The sequence below is a fragment of the Scyliorhinus canicula genome, chromosome 3, assembly GCF_902713615.1.
Source record: "Scyliorhinus canicula chromosome 3, sScyCan1.1, whole genome shotgun sequence".
NCBI classification, from domain to species: Eukaryota; Metazoa; Chordata; class Chondrichthyes; order Carcharhiniformes; family Scyliorhinidae; genus Scyliorhinus; species Scyliorhinus canicula.
The window spans coordinates 140615326-140640853 of NC_052148.1; positions in this window are offsets into that span (position 1 = coordinate 140615326).

Genomic DNA, 25528 nt, shown 5'->3' on the forward strand with positions numbered 1-25528 from the left:
CTACCTTGGCATCAAAGGTTATTTTGTTTCCTAAAGTTGCAGCATTAACCTGCTCTTTCACCACTGCTCACCGCTGCCTCGCAACATGTGAGGGACGATTTCTGCCATCTTCCTGTTGATCACTTCCAAAAAGATCTCCAATTAAGAGTCAAGAATATTCACGAACCTCTACTGTAGCACCTCTTTCTGCCGTTTTGCATCTGAAGTGTAAATCAATTGAGGTAGCCATTTTCTTCTGCTGGATCGGTGGTAGGCTGACTGAGCTGACTGTGGTTGAACAGAATGGCTTTCATTCTCTGCCCCAAATCTAGACATAATCTGCAGACGGCACTCCTCCATGCTTTTGGATATTTTGCACAAGGTTTCTGGAAGGGTGCTCAACGCCCATGGTATTTTACTGATGGATGCCAATCCGCCTTTTTCAGTAATCAAGGCTCTTAAGGTCAGCATCAGAGGCTACAGAAAGAGAGCTGGTATGTGATCTCACATTCCCACAACCAATGGCACCCTATTTCCCCTTGTCCTAGTTCCTGCACATTTGTGACTGGTGATGCACCATGAAGGAAGCCCCTCCTCTAACCTAGCTTCTAAAGTGTGTATGGTTCTTTTCCCTAGCTCGAGCTTGCTATAGTCAGATCAAATGCTAATGTAGTTTAAGGAAGTTTGACCTGCTGTTCCTGTGCATTCATTTTATCAGCACCTGGTGAGAAAGAGAGGGAGAAGGATTCGCTTTTAGTGTGAAACAAAAGCAGAGAAAGGTGTGTGAATGCTCAAAGCAACTTCAGCTTTGTATAAAACCAGGTGTGAAGGTTGTGACGAATGAGAAGGGCAGAAAGGTTATGAGGAGATCTCATGTGATATTTCATTCAGCTTTGCACCTGTCTGCAACTATGATTCACTCTGTGCCTGTTATTTACCCACATGTCCTTCTTAACTGGGGAGAGGGTGCGTAGGTGGCCTTTGACCTTTTCAATCACTGCCTGCTCTGCTGCTCTGTCATGTTGCATGCAAAATTCTTCTTGAAGAGAGATGGGAGTGTGTTAGTGACAGCCTGGTGAACTGCTTTCAGAATGTGTCTGTCATGCTTGAATAGTGCAGCTGTTGTGTTAAAAGATGTGTGGTATGCAGATGTGAGTTTTGCCATGGTGTTTCGAGTAAATGGTACTGAGTGTGTGAGCAGGAGGTGTGGCACATGGAGTAAAGTGTCTTGCAGTAATCCTGGCAAAATTAAGGGAATTGGGAAAGACAAGTGTTGTGAGTAGTGAGACTGGAGGTCGTGAATGTGTGAGGATAACAACATCAAGAGGTAGGTGTCCTGCCTTGAGAATTCTACAAAGGTTTGGAATTGGAGCAAAGCCCTGGGAGGTAAGCTCCTCACATTGATCTCCCTAGCCACTTCTTCCCACTGGTGAAGAAGATGTTTCCTGCTTTCTGCCAGCCCAGGCTGTGGCGGGGATGGGTGCGGGTGGGGGCAAGCAGAGAAACAGTTCTCTCTCCTCATCTGCTGCTTCAACCGGAGCCCATCATGGAACCTAGCGGCCTGATGTATAGGTCAATCAACCATCTCTTTTTCTCTCTCTTCATAAGCATTTCTTCCTTGGCCATAGAAAACCTTCCGAGACAGTATGTCTGACTTTAAGGGGTATCAAAGATGATACATTTCATACCCCCTTCCACTCCAAGTGGCCAATAAGAAGTGCAGGTGGCATTGATTGTAAGATTGACTATGATTTGAGCAGGCAACACTAATTTCATGCAGTCTTAAGTCCACTTGCATTGACAGTGCAGCACACTTGTTTTCAGGTGCAATCAAATATCGAGTTCGACATAATTTCACATGTGGAGCAAAAATGTGAATGCTTTAATGAAAATTTCAACAGCTCTGTTGCAAGTTGACGTATGTTACAGAGTTTTACACGCTACTGTCCTGAAGCAAATAGCCATTTGCACAACTGTCAAATGGTTTGTGCACAAAAGTCGTACTCCAGCAGGCTATACTTTACATCATTTTAAAGTCACTTAGCTGAACCTATTGGTCTCCTGAAATACATTTCAAGTCTCCAAGAAAGCCATTTTTCTTTGAGAGGCACTCCAAACTGACTGCAGCTTTCTGTAAGAAGCAGTTACCTTTATGGCACAGGAGAACATCAGAGAAAGTTGTTCCTTTTTAAATCTATACCATTCTCCGATCTGAACTCACAGTTTACCTGAAACTGTTATTCACTGAGCCTTGTTCTTTTCACAGTTATTGTTTCTATATGTTTCGTCAAATACTGTACTTCAGCACATTTTAACACTATGTGATTGATGCAATGAATTCTACTTCGCTATGGCCCAAACTCCAGTAAAAACACAAAAAAATTAACATAATTTTCTGCTGCAGTCCAAAATATCCATGTGCATTTTCCTCATTGATTTTGTTCAATGATTATACTTTAAAATATGCACTGACTGATTAATGTGAAGTGTCTACTGGAGGGACTCACAACTATTTGCCTCAGTTTAGAGTTTATTGTTTTTTCGAATATCTGCATTCATGTTGACTTCCATCACACTTCAGAGAAAATTTTATTTTAACATCCCAATTTTAACGTATATTTTGTCAACAGGTTTCTTCTGACTCTGTTCTCCTGCTCAAATGTCACTAAAATGCAGCAAAGGATTTAACAACAATACACAACTTTGGCACACACAATGATGACTCGAGCGCCAGTGAAGATGAATCGAGGAGCTGATGTAATTTTTTAATAAGACCAAAAAGATAAGGAAATGCCACAATTAAGGTGTTAAATGTCTGAGCACATCAACTTGTCACCCATCTTTAACAACTTTGGTGTTTCCAATCCAAAAGGAATTAAGAAGTTAAATTCCATTAGAAAAGCATCCAATTTTTTAAAAAGTGAGTTAGGACTTTTATAAGCTTGAATTTTAATTCAGCTAGGTCCTCTGTAGATTCCAGTCCATACATTGCTCTTTTATACCACATGTACGGCAGGGTTCTTCATTCCTGAGACTAAGTGTTGACGCTGATGCACGATGGCCTTGCAGCAATGGCGGTCCATGCCGGGACACTCCGGTTCCGTAGGGGTCACCACAGCCCCACGGCCCATCCACTGGTCACCCTCCATCACCCCACCAGGTTCTGACAGCCCCCCCCCGCCCCTCACCCCAGCCGGCCCAGCCAGTATAAGGACCGGTAGCGCATGGTAACATCTCTCCGTGTCCTACCTGTTCTCATTCATCAGCCACGGTGCCAATTTCACGATTTTTAAAAGCAGGAGGGAACCTCGCCATTGTGAATTCCCCCCGGCGGATGTGGAGGATTGTGGAGGCCCCGGACAATGATATGTAAATGCCATTTATTGTATGTGCAGACTGGAACACATTGACCCCGCTGTCGAGGCACCAGAGAATTGTGAATTGGCGTGAAACTGGCGCCCACCCCAATTTTAGCTTCAAGACCGATTGTCCGCCTAATTGCCTTTCCTGATTTTGGTGTCAGACGACAGAGAATCCCACCCAATATGTTTATTTTCATTCAATGTCTGCAATGCTGTGTTTTAGGATAACAAGGGAACATCAAAGTAGAATCTATTTTCTTCCACTTTCCATTGTTTCTAAAATATTTCCAATTTGTTACTTACATCTGCAGAAAGCTGGAACCATGAATAAGATATTTGACACCATATAAATTATCCCTGTGGTGAACTGTCCAAACAATATGGTGACACTGAGAACCTGTAGACATAATTAAATAGCATTGCCATCAATCCTGGGTTACCTAGAGATAATTGTATTCTTTGCATTATTTGAAATACCTGTGCCTATACTTTAATTCAATTGTGAATTGTCACCTTTTGCCATAATTAAAAACTGACGAAATGCAGCGAGTGACGTGATGGTAGAGTCATGGCACAACTTGTAAAATTTCCATTGCTGATGGCGATTTATTGAAGACCTGGGGCGGGATTCTCCGATCCCCTGCTGGGTCAGTGATTCGCCGGGGGTCGGCGTGAATCCCTCACCCGCCGTCCTCCTAATTCTCTGGACCCCCAAAAATCGCCCTGGCGTGAATCGCGCCGCCCGCCTCAGAGAATGGCGGGGACCGGCACGACTCACTGGGCCCCGGGGCCGCCCGTATTCTCCGGCCCGCGATGGGTTGAAGTCCTGCCCGTTCTTTGCCAGTCCCACCGGCATAGGTTGGAGTAGGTCCTTTTTGGCGGGACCTGGCAGCACGGGCGTCCTCCGGAGCTCTCGAGGGAGGGTGCGGGGGTTATCTGGCCCCGGGAGGTGCCCCCACGGTGGCCTGGCCCGCGATCGGGGCCCACCGATCTGCGGGCGGGCCTGTGCCGTGGTGGCACTCTATTCCTTCACATCGGCCGCTGTGGTTCTCCGCAATGGCCGATGTGGAGACGAACCCTCCCGTGCATGCGCCGGGATGACGCCAGCATACACAGGCGCTCCCGCGCATGTACCAACTCGCGTCGGCCGGCGGAGGCCCTTCGGTGCCGGTTGGCGTGGCGCCAGGCCTGGCCTACCCCCTGAAGGTGCGGAGGATTCCGCACCTTTGGGGCGGCCCGACACCGGAGTGGTTCACGCCACTCCTCGGCGCCGGGACCCCCCGCCCTGCCGGATAGGGGAGAATCCCACCCCTTATAAATTTTTTTTATTTACAAGATGTGGGCATCGCTGGCTTGGGCAGCATTTATTGCCCATCCATAGTTGCTCTTCCGAAGGTGGCGGTGGTGAGTTGCCTTCTTGAACTTCTGCAGTCCTTGAGGTGTAGGTTCACCCACTGTGCTGTTAGAAAGAGTGTTCCAGGATTTTGCCCCAGCAACAGTGAATATATTTCCAAGTCAGGGTGGTGAGTGACTTGGAGGGGAACCTCCAGGTGGTGGGGTTCCCAGGTATCTGCTGCTCTTGTCCTTCTGGATGGTAGTGGCCGTGGGTTTAGAAAGTGCTTTCTAAGGAACCTTACGAACATTATAATAGAATCATAGAATCCCTACCATGCAGAACAAGGTCATTTGCGTCGACCCTTTGAATGATCGCACTGCCTCGGCTCAATCCCTTGTCCTACTCCTGCAACCCCACCCTAAGTGGCAAATTAACATGGCCAATCCATCTAACCTGCACATATTTGGACTGTGGGAAGAAATCAGAGCCTGCTCAAAAGCTAGTTCACAGTTGTAAAGATGCACTTAAAGAGACTTCATGAGGTACAGCACCCTCACGGCTCGCTCCCAAAATGCCTCTTTGCCTCAGAGTCTCTCTCACTATGGGGAGATTCCACACTCTGAGTCCTGATTGGTCACCCAGACCAGGTGATCCTTACTCTGCTGTGTTGCCCTTAAAGGGGCAATCGCCACACTGACACAAATCCATCAGATGATTTCTCTGCCAGATAATTGGCTTAGAATCCACTGTTAGGTCTTGTGGTTCCCAAAAGTTTGAAATAATCTAACTTTTAGACTAAGTACTGCAGCTGCACCACATGTATTTCTCAGATTACACTATGTGCCGCAGATTTATACATCAGATAAAATTTGATGGTCCCTCTATCACCATTTGTCTAGACCCATTTCCCATTCTGGTTAGGATAGTGGAGGTGTTGGGATGCCCACTTCTCTTGGACATTTTGATAACCTTGTGGCTAAATGATGGCCTCTTAAGTAGCTCATCCCACAGCAGCTGCTTCTGTACCAGGGCAGGGAGAGGCCTATGACAGGCAAGTAGCCTGGCAAATTTTCTGCGTGGGCTGATATGGAGCAAGAGGAGAGGGTTCTCCTTTGGGTGTCCCCTGTGCCCATCAGAGGCCCCAACGTAAGGCCAAGCCCCACCCTACACCCACCCGCCCTCCTCAACTCGGTCTCTCAAACCCAGCCCCAACCCGCTCAACCCCCATTCACTGGAGTCTGGCAATTTGGCCCCACGTCCCACTGCTGTCTAAAATGGGACGTACTCCCCAGATGGGAGTGGAACTCTCAACTTTAGGCAATGATGTCCTGTGTAGTTTGAAATGGCATGGGGAAATTAGGATCAACAGAGAAACGGAAAAGCTTTGTGTGGTGGGTCAGGAAACCCTGCCATCCCAAAAACCCTGCCCAACGTTAGTTTGCCACACAGATTTTAATGCAGTACCGAATGATAGGTAACTCTGGATACTCATGCCTGTATGCACGTTAAAAAATAGTTCCGAACTCATATTGGAATAATATAACACTATAACACCCAACAACAGAGATGATAAACTTGGCAGAGGACATTTGAAAAAAGGTGTCATTCCAAGTGGAAGTTGGAGTTTCCCTTGGTTCCAACATGGAGATAAAAAGATTACATTCACTATCTCTCACTCTCGGCAGAGAGCTGAATTCGTAGGAAGTATCAGTCAGAGCTCCAGGCGGTGATTTTCCACCCATGTTGTGCCCGGTGCAAGTGCCTCTTTTTTGGCAAAACCTCGGGAGAGGCCTGAAATGGGATTTGTATAGGGCACGCCGAGCAAGGGCGTGAAACTGAGTCGCATTCTTTAAAATATATTTCAATATTCAAAATCAGCTTAACTCGGAATCTTCCAGGAATGTGCTGTGTTTCCACCCGCCAGCGTGATGTGGCATCAGCAGAAATCACGGCTGACCTCCACAAAGAGAGACCAGATGTGATTACAATGCCCCGGGGGTGTCTCGGTAGCCATTGTAGCCCTTGGGTATTTGGGGACATGGCAGGGCAGTCCCTTGGCACTTCCCTATGGCAATGTGGTAGTGCCAACCTGGCACTGGCAGGTTGGCACTGCCAAGGGGTGGGGCCTGAAGGAGTGGTGCATAGAGGCAACCCTATATGGCCCCGATGCCCGAAGACTAGTGATCTATGTTTGGGGAGGGGAAGGGGAGGTGGGGGGAGACACGTCATCAATAAGGTGGGGAGTCCTGATGTCTATGGGGGGGAGGGAGGGGTCTTTAATTTCACTTCCTTCACAATGATGGCACAAAACACCCTCCCCTTCAAAAAAATGGCAAGTGTGGGAAGGTCTCCTCTGGAAATTAGCCTATCTCTGGGAAGAAACACACGGTTTTCTGGCTGAACCTGACATTTTGGGGGAAAATTCCACCCAGTGTTCCCAAACAACTTTTCAGGAAAGTTGGTGCCATTAACATTAAAATCTTCAACAACATTTTCTCTCTGAAGCTCCTTGAAGCAAATGTATTTATTACATTGATGTTTCATTGACGTGCGGAGTCTGCACGTTCTCCCCGTGTCTGCGTTCCTCCGGGGGCTCCGGTTTCCCCCCACAAGTCCCGAAAGACGTGCTCGTTAGATGAATTGGACATTCTGAATTCTCCCTCTGTGAACCCGAACATGCGCCGGAGTGTGGCGACTAGGGGATTTTCACAATAACTTTGCTGCAGTGTTAATTTCAGCCTACTTGTGACAATAATAAAGATTATTATTATTATTTCTACTGCTCCTGATTTCCACCAAAGTTTGCTGTAGCACTCCAGTTATTTTTACCTTTATTTGGAACTGTTTGAAATACTGAGGATGCAACAAATGTCCATAATTAATACAAACAGGAGTGTAGCCCAGTGTTGATATTTATCCCTTATGCTAAAGACAGAGGACTGGATGTTTTTGGCATCAGACAATCACAAGAAGACATTTATAACATAAAGAGCATCTGCCTGTATATAACTGTAAAGTGCTGCATTTAAGGTCTATGATTATTCAGTTACTGAGCTGTCCTATCTCATGAGTACAGTGCTGAATTTGTATGTATCATGATTCTTTGATATTGGAGATTTAGCCATTCTTTGCTCCACCCTTGTAGCCAAAATGTTCTGCTAAGGCATGCATTCCAATATTGTTCATTTTAGCACCAAATGTCAGCAGCAAAATCATGTCAGCAAAGTTTCTTTGATATTGACAGTTTCCCAAGGGTAGCATCAACTGCATACAAGCGAACAATACAAAAGCAGCTAATGTGCCAATAGTGTGTGATACCAGCCTGAATATCCTTCCATGTTAATGCCAGGTATCCAGGGAGTTGCTATAATGATTACATTCAATGACATTCGAAGATTCAAGTAATGTTCTGCAGCGATGGCAGGCTAGATGGATGCCCTCTGAGAGATTGTAGTTATCCTCTTCAGCGCTGATGATCGTACCAGTTGCTATGACAATCAATATAGCTGATGACACCAATGAAACCCATGCAAAAGCTGGAGGACCACTGAACAGTGCTTTGGAGTTTTGGAGCAATGATTCCATTACCTCGATTATTTGGGGTGGGATGTCCGCTAGGCCAAGGAGGACCTGTCCAAAATTGTTACAATGTGCTGTGCACTCCATTTTAACGCAATCATGACAGTGGAATAAGAATGCAAGTGGCCAGCGACCTTCAGGGGACAAACAGGACAATGAGAGAGACATGTATATGGCTGGTCTGGAAGAAATGTCAGCATCAGGTCAGTCAACTATGCCAGCAGATCATTAACCCATTTACCCCTCAGCCCAGACCTCAGCCTCACTAGTGAAATGGCTATGGCGTAATGCGGATTACCTCTTCTGCTTGATATTCAAAGTGTTGACATTGCTGCACTTCTCCATGATGTATTTTAAAAAGCCTCTTACCTCGTGGTTTCATAAGTGTGGATGCAGTGAATCATAGATATTTACAGCACAGAAGGAGCCATTTGATCCACTATGTTTGAACCAGCTTACAATTAAGCATCCGGCCTAATCCTACTTTCTGGCTCCTGACCTTATTGGGTACAGCTCTTCAAGTGCATATCCAAATTCATTTTAATTGTTATTCTACTTCGTTTCAGACAATGAGTCCCCTGTTCACATCAACTATGAAACAGTTTCCCCTCAAATCACATCGAAACTTACTCTCAATCTTTGTCCCTAGTTATGGACTTTTTAACCAAGACAAATAGGACCACCTTTCCACTCTATTGACACCTCATAATTTGAAATACCTCAATGAAGCCCCCAGTCAGCCTTCTCTGCTCCAAAGGAAACAATCCGAGCCTATCCCATTTCTCCTCATAACAAAAATTATCCAGCACAGCTAACAGTAGTTGAGGCAAAAACGTATGTAATTTCAAGAAGGAATTTGATATAGTTCTTGGAGCTAAATGGATCATGGGATATTGGGGGAAGGCGGGATCAGGATATTGAACTTTATAATCAACCATGGTCATAATGAAAGGCGGAGCAGTCTCAAAGGGCCGAATGGCCTCCGCCGTTTCTATTTTCTATGTATCTCCGACAGAGCAGTCCTTCCTAATATCTTACCCCATGTCTTTTGTCTCTCAGGACCACCATCAGTCGAGGCTGGGCCTTCTGGGGTCACTGGCCCACATCCAGATCCTCAGAAAAGCCCAGAGCACCAATCTGGGGAAGGCACCGCCGTCACGGTACTGCTTTCACCTGCACCATCAACAATCACAGAGATTACCAGCTTGGTGGCCACTGTTAGTGATCAGGATCTTGGGTCAACCTCTGGTGAGCACCACACGCATGCTTCAGCACATCAGGTGGAGGTAGGGACTCCCTCGGGAGCAGACAGTCGGTGGGCTGTCCGATCACAGGGAACAGCTGTCACCCAGAGAGATGTTGCCCTAGTGCACGGTCAATTCCAGCCTCCTTTGACCCGGAGTCACAACACAAGTGAATTAACCAATAATTCATCGAAAAATACCCAAAGTCTTTAGCCCTTGGCTGCCCAATAATTACAGTCACCAGAGTTTGTAAATGTAAACACAATTACCTTTTATTAATAACAAGAACTGTCATGAAATATACAGTAAATACATCTGGTTAACTATTATCTAATTCCTAATTCCCACTGTTATAACCCATACAAGATCTACGGGGTTGGTCTCCCAGTGAGTCTAGCCGAATACGAGCTCCCCCGCTAAGGGATTGGGACTCCTAGTTCATTCATGATTAAGATCTGCGTAAAGTTGGCCAGGTTTGGAACTGACAAAGCAGATCCAGTTGGGATCTGATGAAATTGTAAACATAAATGCTTTGCAACAATCCAAGTTGTCTTACTACTAACTCGGTTCGAAATCATTTGTGGACCGCAAAACTGACAACGAGGATATAACTGGATTACTGTCGACTCTGCCACACCATCAAGTGAACCACTTCCTTTACTCTGCTGGACCAATGTTGAAGAACTTTCTTTTCAGGAATAAGCCTTTGTTCTGAAGATTGGACATATTGGATGCAAGCTTAGAGGATTGGACACAGTATGCAGAACGCATTTGTTACTTTTTCCAGGCAAACATTATCACAGATGTTGATCAACAGATAGTAATATAGCTGACTGCCTTTGGAGCACAGGCTTATGGAGTGATAAAAAACCTCACATTTCCTGCAAATCTTGACACGAAAAGTTTTGGAAATTGATAACCTTAGTGGCATAACACTTCAACCCTGAACTGTCAACACTGAACTAAGTCCCCACGCCGGCGGGAGAACCAGCGCCAACCACACCGCCATCAATAGCCCCCTAAAGTGCGGAATTCTCTGGGTGGACACCGGAGGGGATGACGCCGCTCCAGCCGGTGGTGAAGGGACGGCGCGAGTTCGCGCATGTGCCGAAGGGCCAGCGTGATCTTGTGCATGCGCGGAACCGAGCCGGCCATGGCGGAGCCCTACAGGGGCCGGCACGGAAGGAAGAAGTGCCTCCATGGAACAGGCCCGCATGTAGATGGTGGGCCCCGATCGCAGGCCAAGCCACCGTGGGGACACCCCCCCCCCCCCCCCCGGGGTCGGACCCCCCCCGCGCCTTCCCAAGGACTGCCCTCACCAACCTACCTGCCAGGTCCCGCTGTGTGGGACCATGCGTAACCCACGCCGGCGGGACTGGCCAAAAACGGACGGCCGCTGGGCCCATTAGGGCCTGGAGAATTTCCGGGGAAGGGGAGCGCTGCCAAAGGCGCCTAACCGGCGTGGCGTGAATCCCGCCCCTGCCCATAAAACAGCACCGGAGAATACGGCAGCCAGCGTCAGGGTGGAGAGGTGGGATTCTCGCAGCCGCCCGGGGATTCTCCGATCCGGCAGGGGGTCGGAGAATCCCGCCCATAATCGTAACTGTCGGAAAATTCTCAAGGGACAAGTGGCCTACTTCGGCTTCTATTTATTTTCTTTACTTTTTTCATTCAGGTAATCACTGAGGTACATATCACTTCATCAATTGGTATATCATTGGTATCAGCAAGGATTAATGTGAGAGGTTAATGTACATTATTCAAATACTTTGAGGAGCATGGCATGGGAGATGTTTATGTAGTTCTACCTTCTACTTGTGATGAAATTTTTTGTGGGTGGGAAAGCAGGGGGATGGGGGTAACTCCAGTTGCATTCATTTGAACAGACTTAGTGGGTTTCCCAACTGCATTACCCCCTCTATATTAGGATTTCACCCACCCACCCAACCCACGGCACTGCCAGGGGGCTGTCTCCGGGAGTAGTATCCATAGTGGGTTCCCTTGGGGAGCAGGGAAATCCGATATCTGTGGGGAGGAGTTCCACTGGGGGAGGGAGCGTTCCTGAATGGAGGAGGAAGTCCTATGTCTGTGGGGTTATGTTCCACTGGGGCTGGGGATCCCCTGGGGGAGGGGGATTTCCCATGTCTGTGTGGGAGGGGGACGGTTTATGGGCTATTTCTAACTTCCATTTTATTTTTATTTCTCCTTTTATGCTTATTTTTAACGTGCCCCGATTTGTCAGGGGCAAAGGCTGGTGGGGCAGGCTCATTCACAGCATGATGTTGTGGCGCCCTCCCCTTCTATTTATTTTTCCAAGTGTTTTTAAGTACGGAAAAAGCCAGTAAGACTGGTGGGCCACCCCCCCCCCCCCCCCCCACCCCCCTCTCCCGAGACAACACTGAGAAAAAAAATCTAAAATTCCACCCAATGTTGAACTTTGATGATAGCCATTTAGATTTAGATTCATTGTCATATATGCCGAGGTACAATGAAAAGTATTGTCCTGCGTACAGTCCAGCCGGATCGTTCAGTACATGAAAAACATAGGATATACGATGAATACACAATGTAAATACATAGACATAGACATAGGGTAAAAGCATACAGAGTGCAGTGTTCCAACAGTAGAGAAGATGTGTCGAAAAATCAGTTCAGTCCATAAGAGGGCCAATCAGGAGTCTCGTAACAGCGGGGAAGAAGCTGTTTTTGAATCTGTTAGTGCGTGTGTGTGTTCAGACTTTTGTACCTTCTGCCCAATGGAAGAGGTTGGAAGAAAGAATAACCTGGGTGGAAAGGGTCTTTGATTATGCTACCCGCTTTCCCAATAAAGCGGAAGGTGTGACAGAGTCAGTGGATGAGAGGTGTATTCGCGTGATGGACTGAGCAGTTGCCATGCCAGACTGTGATGCAGCCAGATCGGATGCTTTCTCTGGTGGATCTGTAATAATTGGCAAGAGTCAATGTTGACATAGAATCATAGAATTTGCAGTGCAGAAGGAGGCCAATCGGACCATCGAGTGTGCACCGGCCTTGGAAAGAGCACCACACTTAAGCCCATGCATTCACCCTGTCCCTCTAACCCAATAACCCCACCTAACCTTTGGACACTAAATGCCGAATTTCCTTTGTTTCCCGAGGAAGTATAGGCCCTGTTGTGCTTTCTTGGTCGCAGAGTCGATGTGGGTGGATCAGGACAGATTGATGTGCACAGCTAGGAATTTGAAGCTGACAACCCTCTCCACCTCGGCACTGTTGATGAAGACAGGGGTGTGTACCACACTTCGCTTCCTGAAGTCGATGCCCAGCTCCTTAGTTTTGCTGATAGATTGTTGTCATTGCACCATGCCACCAGGTTCTCTATCTTCCTCCTGCACTCTGACTCATCGTTGTTTGAGATCCAACCCACTACGGTCGTGTCATCACCAAACTTGTAGATGGAGTTTGAACCAAATTTTGCCACACAGCCGTGTATGTATAAGAAGTATAATACGGGGCTCCGGTATTGAGGACTATCATGAAGAAGGTGTTGTTGTTTATCCTTACTGATTGTGGTCTTTGGACCAAGAAGTCAGTGATCCAGTTAAAGAGGGAGGAGCCAAGTCCTTAGTTTTGGAGTTTGGATATAAGCTTGGCTGGGATTATGATGTTGAAGGCGGGGCTGCCGTCAATGAATAGAAATCCTTGCTGTAGAGATGCTCCAGGGATGAGTGTATGACCGGGGAGATAGCATCTTCTGTGGACCGGTTGTGATGGTATGTGAATTGCAGAGGATCAAGGCATTCTGGAAATATAGAGTTGATGGGTGCGATTCTCCGCCCTCCACGCCGGGTAGGAGAATAGCGGGAGGGCCTCCCGACATTTTTCACGCCCTCCCGCTATTCTCCCCCCTCCCACGCCCGACCCAAGCCACGAATCGCCGCTGCCGTCGTGAAACGGGTGCCAGATGCCCGTTTGGGGCATCTGGGGGCCCGATTGGCACAGCAGTACCACGGCCGCACCAAGGGGGCCATGCGTCCGTAACGGACGCACTCTTTTCCCTCCGCCGCCCCGCAAGATGAAGCCACCACGTCTTGCGGGGCGGCTGAGGGAAAAGACGGCAACTGTGCATGCGCGGGTTGGCGTTGTCCAACCTGAGCATGCGCGGCGGACGTCATCGGCCGCGTCAGCCGGCGTGACGCTTGACGTGCGGCCTTGACGACCGTCATCAAGGCCGCGCCGCCGTGACACACGGGGCCGCGCTCCTAGCCCCGCCCGGGGGGGGAGAATGGGCCCCGTAAGTGGGCGTGAAGGCTGCCGTGGGTCACGGCCTGTCCCACGGCAGCCTTTACGATTCTCCGCATTTGCGGAGAATCTCACCCGATGTGTCTCATGACTAACCTCTCAAAGCAATTTATAATGATAGATGTCAAGGCCACCGGATGGTAGTCATTGAGGCATGTTGCCATGTAAAAAAAAATCTTTAAAAAAATCATACAAACTAAACACCTGAAATTTATCTTCAGTTTATTGGGATATGATACTGGTGATGACTGTTTTTCTTGTGTTGAAAGACATTTGTTCTGAAAAGTTACCTGTATTCCATTATACGGCTTCTGATTTTGGAATGCTGAAGAACTGCTCATTAGTGTTTAGCTTTCAGTTACAAATTCATGAGTTACATTTCTAATAACAAATAGGCAAGAGCCGATGTGCAACTCCACACAGATTTTTGAAAGCTGAAACTGCTAATTTATTTTGCTTGTCTCAAAAGTGAGCCTAGAAATTGCTTCTGCATAAATTGTCTTGTACTTTTAGATTAAATTTGATGCTGATAAATAATTTTTGCCCCATCACGTCAAGCTGCCAGAGGTTTGGAAATATTCATCTGGAGTCTGAGTCAAACTGCACAAACAAATAGCAGAACTTCTTCACTGTTGAAACTTGTTTCATTTTAAATTGCCTCTTGTTTAACATGGTTATTGTGAAGAATACTTGCTACATTTTTGAAACCAAATATGTTAGAAAGCCGGTCAAAGATACCAAAATTATCTAGTTACATTTTGTCGAGAACAGAATCATAAAATTGTGTCATAAATTAATGTCGTCATAATCATGACTAAAGTCTGCTGTACCCTTTGGGGGAAGGGTCTGCACCTTAGGCGAGGGACAAGGTTGAGAAGGCAGAATAATCACAGACAGGATGGGAATTGAACCCGTCTGGCTCTGCTGTCTAGCCAACTGAGCTAAACCAACACCCACTCTATGATAAAAACAAATTACTGCGGATGCTGGAATCTGACAACAAAATGAAAATGCTGGAAAATCTCAGCAGGTCTGGCAGCATCTGTAGGGAGAGAAAAGAGCTAGCGTTTCGAGTCCAGATAACCCTTTGTCAAAGCTAAAGAAAGAGGGAAATATTTGTATTGTGGAATGAGAATGAAAGATGAGTCATAGCCACAGAAACCCAGGAAAACGGGGTGCTAAACATTTTCTTTTTGGACCCACTCTATGATGCTATTCATAAAATAGTGTCAAACAGCACAGGAGAAAGCCATTTGGCCCATTGTGCTTTGGGTAACTCTATAATAGAGCTACCAATTAGCCCCAATCCTCTGCTGTTTCCCCAGCCCTGCAAATGTTCCTTTTCCATAACTTGCATTTAAATCCTATTCCTTTTGAAAGGTACTGTTGGATATGCTTTTGTCACCTTTCAGCATGTGAATTCCTGATCATAACAACTGACTGAGTAAACACTTTGTCACCTTATCTCACTCTTGAATCTTTTAGCAGTCACAACTCAAGCAATATATTTTATCCATCAAGTACCTGAAGCTTTAAAGAATATGAATAACATTAAATATTATCTGTAGGCCAAGTGAGGTGGCTGTTCCTTTATGAATGTCTTAATAACCACAGTGGGTGCTAATTTAAGACTGTATTCTTGCAGTTGAACTCCACATTAAACAAAGAGCACTACGAATCACTGAACAAATTAACACTTACTTCAATAACAAACTGGTGATTAATTACATCAGGGAGTAATTCAACAAGACTGGCGTAGATGTCAGCCCCGAAAAACTGTTCCTGCTCTCCAATTAATATATTCAAAATATTCTTCTGGGACACTTTATCACCTCTGAATCCTACCGGATGAATTCTTGACTTTATGGGCAAGTATGAGTTGGACAGAAACAGATCATCATAGTTTGTCACCATGAAAGCTCCATGAGGGCTAAAAGTGTGAATGACTCAAATGTTATGCCTTATTTTGTTCTTCATGTACTTCATAATACAGTATAAGTTAATTATCATTGTGTTTACTGTTATTTTAACAGCTAGTTCTGTAGATATTTAGTGCATGAGGCAAATTATATATTTCATTATGTCATGCATTTACCACCATATTTTGTAGTCTATTTACACAATTAACCAGTTGTCCCCTCATACCTCAGGGTTTTCTGGTCCTTGCTGCTGATGGTATCTACAGATTCTGCTGAAGGTAACCCTACCCCCACGGTGGGTAACCTGGCAGTGGGACAGGCGAGCCACGCAAAACATCACAGATCCTGCCAGTGGCCAATGGGGAGCCCCCTCTGCCACTGGAAAACACACTATGGCGGAATCCCGCCCTATGTAATTGGCTTTGCTTCAGTTTAAGGTTCCTACGATAACAACGCAGATCTCCATCTGGTCCACTGGGAAGAAAGCCTTGTTCCAGGAGCCATCAGGTCTCAGTAATAAACTGAACCCTCTGAGGAATTGGAGTTCAGACTTGTTGAGAGACTCGATCCTCTGCCACAGACCTCGTGCTGGGGAGCTTGATCTCTGAGTCCATCCCCTCTGCCCTTTGTAGCTGCAAGTGGCTGAAGAGAAGGCAGCTGGTTCTGTTGACAGCATTGCTCCTGCTGCCTTTGGGCGCTGTTGGTGCCGGTGTTCCTGCTCCTCTAGTTCCAAATTAAAAGTGGGAGGTAGAACTGCATAAACACCTCCCGTGCCATGGTGAAGTCTGGCAACAGAAATGTTGAGTGAAACGCATGAGAGGTTAACTGACTCCAAAATGTTGCCAATCTCCTTTCACGTACTGAAAGCCGTCCCTGAGAAAGGGTGCTTTGAACAGCAGATTTTCCACTTGCCATCGCTGCTGCTCTTCAGTTTTGCTGATAAAGGCTTCCCAGCCTGTCAGTTTCACTAAATAGCACTCCCCACTGAGCACGCACATCAATGAACCTGACAGCTTCCACAAAATGCAGGATTCTTTTGAGGTAAGTTGTTTATTATAATATATAAGCACGGTGGCATAGTGGTTAGCGTTATGGCTTCACAGCGCCAAGGTCCCAGGTTCGATTCCCGCTTGGGTCACTGTCTGTGTGGAATCTGCATGTTCTCCCCGTGTCAGCATGGGTTTCCTCCGGGTGCTCCGGTTTCCTCCCACAGTCCAAAGATGTGCAAGTTTGGTGGATTGGCCATGCTAAATTGCCCTTAGGTTAGATAGGGTTGCTGGGTTACGGGGATAGGGTGGAGGTGTGGGCTTAAGTGGTGTTCTCTTTCCCAGGGCCGATGCAAACTCGATGGGCCAAATGGCCTCCTTCTGCACTGTAAATTCTATGATTCTTTGAATATAGAAATTCCTTACCTGACAGTTGCACATGGGGTGGAATTCTCCACTCCCGCGATACATCGGGAAGGCCGTCGTGAACTCTGCCGAGTTTCACGATGGCTCCCCACGGCTCCGTTCTCGAGCGATTCAGGCCCCGGAAATGGGCTAGGAGCAGGGCCGCGGGAACCACGTGGGCGATGATGCCCTGGGCTGAGTGTGAGTGGAGAGAGGATGGGGGTCCAGTGGGCTGAGTGTGAGTGGAGAGAGGATGGGGGTCCAGTGGGCTGAATGTGAGGGGAGAGAGGATGGGGGGTTCAGTGGGCTGAGTGTGAAAGCACAGAGGAGGGGCTGGGGGGGGGGGGGGGTTGTCATGCAGGGTTGTCTCACTTGGTTCTGCACCGCCAACCTCACATTGCGCGACCTCCCGGGTGCCAGATCACCCAGCAAGGTCCAGTGCCCTCTGCTCAAACGCGGTCAGTGGGTGCATAATGGGTGCATTCTTCACAATAACCATGTTAAACAAGAGGCAATTTAAAATGAAACAAGCTTCAACAGTGGGCAGGTGGGCAGCGGGCAGAGCAGGGTGGCACCACGTCATCCGAAACGCCCGCGGAGCAGCCTGGCCCATCAAGGCCGAGTCGCCTCAGGAAACGTGTGCCGATGGGGAGACATGTCGAAGGGGGCGATTCTCAGCAGTCTGCCTCCACTCCTGCTGTATCATCTGGGGATTCACTTAGACGTAGTGGTAGGGCCCTTAAGGCAACGAAGAGGGACACAGAGTAAGTTGGCACGGGTGAAGGGCACAGTTTAGTTGTAGGGGCTAGGGCATCTGTACATAATGTTAACCATTAAACTCACTGTTGCACCTAACTTGTAAGACAGTGTGATTTTTCCGTTGCCACAGGGATCGTGATGGTGACCGAGTGTCGCTGGGGTTGATGAGCAGTGAAACTTTGGTGCCGGGTGTGCAGTCCCTTACCCCCCCCCCCCCCCCCCCCCCCCCCACCACCACCACCCACCCCCTCCCACAACTACCCCAGCGGGCACATGATGGAGTGTCCCTGACAAACTCAGCGACCACCGAGATGGATGGTTCAGCTATTGCCATGAGTCAGACTCTGTCTAACGATTCTGAACGCACAGCTCATCGCAGAGCGGGCTGTCATCATTCAACATGGCACTGATCACACCCGTTGACACAGCCATCAATGTCGTGCCATACCATCTGGCCCTAGTGGTAAGGGTGATTTAGAACTGGAGCAGTGTACGCAGAGCGGGGGTGTGGGGGGGGGAGGGGGGGAGGCGGTGGGTGGTGATGGTGGCAGTTGTGTGCGCGACTGGCGATGCAGGTGGTAGTGTTGGTGTTCAACGGTGACGTCGCACGCGGCACGTGAATCTTGCTGCCACCAAGGCGTTGCGTGCCAGCTGTCCTCGCCGGCGCCATCGTGCCGCCTCCTGGACATTACCACCACCCGGGTCCAATCTGCGTGCTGTGCCCAACACTCCACCAACCTCCACCTCCACCTCCTCCTGCTCCTCCCCTTCCTCCTCCTCCTCCGTGTTGGCACCACTGCCAGTGGCTTCTCCCTCTGCCTCCTGCAGCAGGTCATCTCCCCTCTGCATCGCAATGTTGTGCAGCGCACAGCAGACCACAACAATGCGAGCGACCCTGTCGGCCTGGTACTGCAGGGCCCCTCTGGAGCGGTCCAGGCACCTGAATCTCATTTCAGGAGACGAAAGTAGCGCTCCACCACACCCCTGGTTGCTGCATGGGCCTCATTGTAAAGGGTCTCCGCGTTGGTCTGAGGCCTCCGTATGGGCGTCATCAGCCACGACCTCAGTGGATAACCCCTTTCGCTCAGCAACCAGCCCCTTAGCCAGGGGGGCCGTCCCTCAAACATCGCAGGGATGAACGACTGCGCAAGAACGTACTCATCATGCACACTGCCAGGGAGCCTAGCACACATGTGCATGATCTTCATGTGGGGTCGCATACCACCTGGATATTAATGGAGTATGTCCCCCTCCTGTTTGTGAACACCTCCCTGTCCCCTGCAGGCGGGCGCATGGGGACGTGAACACAATCGATTGCCCCTGGACCATCGGTATCCCGGCCACGTTGGCAAATCCACAAGCTCGCGAATGTTGACTTGCTTGGTCCTCGGGAAAGGTGATGTAGCGGGCGGCGATGGCATAAAGGGCGTCGGTCACATCCGGATGCACCTGTGCACCGATACCTGGGAGATCCCGGAGAGGTCCCCGCTCGGAGTCTGGAAGGAGCCGGTTGCATAAAAGCTCAGTGCAACCGTCACCTTGACGGCAACCGGGATCGCATGTCCTCCTCCCGTTCCACGTGGGGCGAGGTGCGCCACGAGGTGACAGATATGTGTCACTGTCTCTCTGCTCAACCAGAGTCTCCTCCTGCAGGTGATTTCCGGCGTTGTCTGGAATGAGATCCGGGCACGGTACACCCTCGGCCTCGCTCGTTGCCTCTGGCGCCTTGGCTCCACCATCAATGCCTCCTCCTCCTCCTCCTCACCCCCATGCTGCTCAATGACGGGCCACTCCACGGTCATTCCCTCTGCTCCCGCATCTGCCCCTGCATCCACTGCGGGTTGTGGCTGTGGACGTTGCTCGATCTCCAACTGCAGTGCAGCGGCCCCAACCACTGCGCTGAACATAGCTGTCTGTTTGAATACATTTTGCTCACCTACAGAAAGGTGGTGGGGGGCAGAAAAACAACATGTTATACGGAGGTTAGTCGACACCTCAGCAGCCGCCTGCCATGGGATACCTGTGTGTCCCGGTGGCCTGGTCGCGCTGCTGACACGCGGCCAGCCTAACCCCTGGTCACTTTCTGCGTCTAACGGGCAGTTAACAACACGTCCTCCTCACCGGTGGGTCAGTGGCATGTGGCCATAAGCCACAGGGCAACCAGCGGCCGTGTCCTCGTGACCGTCCTGCCATGGCAGGGCAGCTGACATATTGCATCCGGGGGTGGACGACCCAATCCACTCCACTCACTCCCTCTCCCCACTCCCCCCCACTACTCGCTCTCCGCCCCCCCTCCCACTTCTCCCTCTCTCTGCCCCCTCCCATTTCTCCCTCACTCTCTTTCTCCCCCCTCCCACTTCTCCCCCACCTCCCACTTCTCCCCCCCCTCCCACTTCTCCCCCCCCTCCCACTTCTCCCCCCCCTCCCACTTCTTCCCTCCCTCTCTCCCCCCCCTCCCACTTCTCCCCCTCCCCCCCCACCCACTGGCCGCTGCGTTCTCAAGGATGCCTTCCCCAGCTTGCCGAGACTCCGGGACAGTCCGCTCACCTCCTCAATCCTCGTCAGCCAGCACGACTGGCTGGCGACTTTTAAAAGCAGGTGTGGCTGGCGACGGCGTGACATGGCGTCACGACATCGGGACTTCGGCCCATGCGGGCCGGAGAATAGCGGGGATACCGGAGAATCGCCATTTTGGCTCCGTCGGGCGACTCTCCGTGGTTTTGCGCGCGGAAACCGATTACGGACATTTGGCCGGTTGGGAGAATAGCGGGAGCGCGTCGGATCGGCGTCGTGGGAAAAAACGGCGCGGCACGCTATTTTCCGAACTGCCGTGACATCGGAGAATCGCGCCCATGGTTTCCTCGTTCACCTTGAAATGTGTCTGGTTGAAAGCAGAATGTGCTCAGGATGAAGTTGGGCTCTTGATCCGATGTCATTTTGAGGGGATCCGACGGCCTGCAACTACCCAAACGTATTTCCTCTTGTCTGGGAAAATTACCCCAAACAGGTTAAACCTGGAAGTACAAGTATAAATTAGATTCAAATAATATATTAGATTTAAATAATACACAGAAAGTGCAATAAAGATTAGAAAATACAGATGGAATTAAGAGAGAAGTAAAAGAGCCAGAAAAAAAATAAAGAAAAAGACATTTGGCGGGATCTTACAATCCTACCCATGGTGCACCCCGCCGCAGATTTCCTGGCAGTGAGGCGTGAATTCAACAGGAAATTCCATTGACAATGGTGGGATCAACCTATCCTTCCACTGGCCACTGCTGAGCCGCCCGCCAACATTGCAGAACACGCTGTGGAGGGGAAGGAAAATCTCGCCCCAGGGCCAGGATTCTCCGAGCCTCCACGCCAAAATCGCGCCTGATTTGCGCCTGTTTTCTGGCAGCTGTGGGGACATAGCCCCATTTTCGGACAATCCCGGACCAGGGGCAAAATTCTCCGAAGACCTGCGTGACGCCCATTTCCGGCGGCCAAAAGCGGTGCGGATGACTACGGCGTCGGGGCCTTCTTTTAGGCCGCTAATCTCCGTTCCCGGAGGGGCCAGCATTGGACCGACGCGATACGCGTCATTTTAATGCACTGCAGAAGTGGCATGTTGAGAAAGAGAGGACGGGTACTGGCGTGGGGAGAGGAGGGGAGGGGAGGAGGAGGGGAGGGGGATGGGGAGGGGAGGGGGAGGGGAGGGGGACGGGGAGGGGAGGGGGAGGGGAGGGGAGGGGAGGGGAGAGGAGGAGAGGGGGGAGAGGAGGAGAGAGGGGGAGAGGAGGAGAGAGGGGGGGGAGAGGAAGAGGGAGGGAGGAGGAGAGGGGGGGAGGAGGAGAGGGGGGGGGGTGTGTATACCGGCCTTCAGAGGGAGGGGGGTGTGTGTACCGGTTTCAGAGGGAGGGGGAGGGGGGTGTGGGTTCCGGCCTTCAGAGGGAGGGGGAGGGGGGTGTGGGTTCCGGCCTTCAGAGGGAGGGGGAGGGGGGTGTGGGTTCCGGCCTTCAGAGGGAGGGGGAGGGGGGTGTGGGTACCGGCCTTCAGGGGGAGGGGGTTTGGGTACCGGCCTTCAGAGGGAGGGGGGTGTGGGTACCGGCCTTCGGATGGAGGGGGAGGGGGGTGTGGGGTACCGGCCTCCAGGGGGAGGGGGGTGTGGGTACCAGCCTTCAGAGGGAGGGGGGTGTGGGTACCGGCCTTCAGAGTGAGGGGGAGGGGGGTGTGGGTACTGGCCTTCAGAGGGAGGGGGAGGGGGGGTACCGGCCTTCAGAGTGAGGGGGAGGGGGGTGTGGGTACCGGCATTGAGAGGGGGGTGGGTGTGTGTACCGGTGTTGAGAGGGAGGGGGGGGTACCGGCATTGAGAGAGAGGGGGGGCGGCGTTGGAGGGGGGTAGGGGTGGTGGTGAGGGGGGTAGGGGTGGTGGTGAGGGGGGTAGGGGTGGTGAGGGGGGTTGGGGTGGTGAGGGGAGTATGGGCGTTGGAGGGGGGTAGGGGTGGTGGGGAGGGGGGTAGGGGTGGTGGGGTGGGGGCAGAGTGGGGGCGCCGCTGCCCCCAACCCCCACCCCTACCCCCCCACCACCACCACCCCCCCCACCACCACCCCTACCCCCCACCACCCCTACCCCCCCACCACCACCCCTACCCCCCCTCCCCACTGCCACCCCAACCCCCCCCACCGCCACCCCTACACCCCCACTGCCACCCCTACCCCCCCTACCACCCCTACCCCCCCTCAACGCCCGGACTCTCTCTCTTCCCCCCCATCACCCCACAAACGCCGGTATTGTCCTCCTCCCCCCGCACTCGATATTAGTAACTGAACGGCGTCAACCATCATCAATGGTTGACGCCGTTTTAAAGCTACTTCGTTTTTCGCCGACGTGACCCGTGGCCACGTCGCCGGGACTTCGGCCCATCCGGCCCGGAGATTTGTTGAAAGTAAAAAATCAATGACATCCCGCCAGCGCCAGCTGTTTTCAGAGGCTGCCGACGGGATTTGCACAACGCCGGTTTTTGGCTGCTCGGAGAATTAAAAACCCAGCGGGAGTGGGAATAACGCCGCCGCCGGCCGATTCTCCGACCCTGCGTGGGGTCGGAGAATTTCGCCCCAGGTTTCTGAATCTTTCACAGCAACAACTCCTGACGGAATGGGAATCCACAAATACAAAAAAAGAATCAGGGCTGGAGAGGTTGTTTGACGGTATTTGTCAATTAATGTATCATTAAAACATCAATTATTCCTGTATGTACCAGTTGTAACCTTTCTGTCATGGGGCGAGTGGGTTTGTAGGATATCTGTCAATGGCAGTCAATGAGAGTAAGGGAAGAATTCATGATCAGCCATACGGTGGAAAGAGTTTTGAGCCTCTGGCATCACAAGAAGAAGAAAGAAGAAGAAGGCAACTAAATACAGATGATTGCCTTGTTTGTCAATGCTGAGACTAGCGGTGAGGACTGTAATCGTGGGACCTAGGTATCTCTGATAACTTCCAGATTCCCATGTTTAAATTTGCTTGACATTGCTGTCCTATTTACTGCATAATACTGTTCATCTCACCATTATTATTAATGCAAAATTATTAATGCAAAATGCAGATAAATTATCTCAGTTTATAGATTTTAATTTTCCAAGGCCTTACATCCTAAAATATTAATCATTAACTTCATCTGAAATAGCAAAATCATCTACCCTCACTGGACATCCTCTATATTTTATAATCTTTATTGTCACAAGTAGGCTTACATTAACACTGCAATGAAGGTATTGTGAAAAGCCCTTAGTCGCCACATTCCGGTACCTGTTCGGGTACAGAGGGAGAATTCAGAATGTCCAAATTACCTAACAGCACATCTTTCGGGACTTAAGGGAGGAAACCGGAGCACCCGGAGGAAACCCATGTAGACACGTAGAACATGCATACTCCGCACAGACAGTGACCCAAGCCGGGAATCGAACCTGGGATCCTGGAGCTGTGAAGCAAAAGTACTAACCATTGTATCTACCATATCTAACTTTGTACATTTAGCATTCACATTTAGCATCCAAAATATCAAGCAGTAATCCCTGCTTTCGAGTGAGTTTGTCATTTTATAAGTCTCGCAATCCAACTTGTGGACAGCGAACAACAAATAATGATGATGCTGGAAGCTGAAAGCAGAAATTTGACTGTTATTGATTGCCTGGAAGGTTCCTGGTCTTACCCAGTTCCTGGTCTTACCCAGGTTTTAATAATTGATGAAGTTAAGTGCAATGAGACTATTGTTCAATTTAGTGAACCTCATGCATCATAGAACTGTTTCACTGTCAGTTAAAGCTCCTGGTTTGAAACAATTTCTATTTTTATATCAGCAAATTGATATGAATGAATAGTAATGCTAGAGGTTAAAGGATGATGTGTGACCCTAATTCTGTTGTGCACTAGTATTAATAAAATAAATGATTATGGGCGCAATTCTCTACAGTATCAAGCGGGAATTGCCGCGAGCTCCCCGGCTCGTCCCAGCCAAGTCAACAATGCTATTCAACGCTATTTGATCCACTTAATGAGGCCTCACGGGCTTCTCACCGCAATTGAAGGCTCGCCAGCTGATTCACCAGCACTGCGTTCATGCACCCCCTTTAACAAGGTTGCGCAGCACTGAAGTTGCACTTGCTCAGCCAACACCAGCCAGCTTGCCACAATGACACCGAAGAGACCAGCCCCAAGATTCGTAAATGCTGACCTGGGGATGCTCTGGGTGCTGTGGAGCCCAGAAGGGATGTCCTGTTCTCCCGCAGGTCCCGAATGGTGAGCCACAAGGCAGACAGTGCTGCCTGGAATGAGGTGGTGGCAGCTGTTAGCTCGGGGGTGTGTGTGACCAGGAGGACAGGCCTCCAGTGTCGGAAAAAGGTCAATGACCTGCACTGGGCAGCACTAGTGAGTAGACGCAAACATCGCCCTCCTCCCCCCTCCCCACCCCCCCTCCCCCGACTCAAGGGAGCATCCACCCCTCAATCCCCCAGGCGTCCCTCAACCCTCCCCCTTCAACCGTATCTCCAACACCCCCCCCCCCCCCCCCCACCCCAACACCCCCCCTTCACACACATGCCCTGTGTGTGGCTAATGATGCCCTCTCTCTGTCTCCGCAGGAAAAGCTCTTCCACAATCTGCAGAAGAGGGCCCAGACAGGCTGTCGGGTGCCGGTCATAAGAATCCTCAATCCTTCGAGGAGTGGGGCCTCGAGGTGAGCGGGGTAGCCAAGGACAGATCTGGCAGAGGCTGGCGGACGCCGCAGAGGTGAGGAACCAATGGGCTCCAGCCAGAGGACCTGTCAAACATGAGTTGTTATTGCCTTACTGACTGACCCATCCCTCCCACTGACCACGGGTGGGATTCTCCCGCACTTGGCGCAATGGCCCCACGCCGGTGCCGAGAGCGTCACAAACCACTCTGGCGTCGGGCCACCTGGAAGTTTCAGAATCATCCGCACTTGCCGGCGCCAAAGGGCCGCCGTGGGCCGGCGGGAGTTGGTGCATGCGCAGAACCGCAGGCGTGTTTCCTGCGCATGCGGAGGGGTTTCTTCTCCACGCCAGAGGACGGCGCGGAGGGAAAGAGTGCCCCCATGGCACAGGCCCGCCCGCAGATTGGTGGGTCTGGTCGTGGGCCAGGCTACCATGGGTGTCCCCCCCCCCCCCCCCCCCCCCCGGG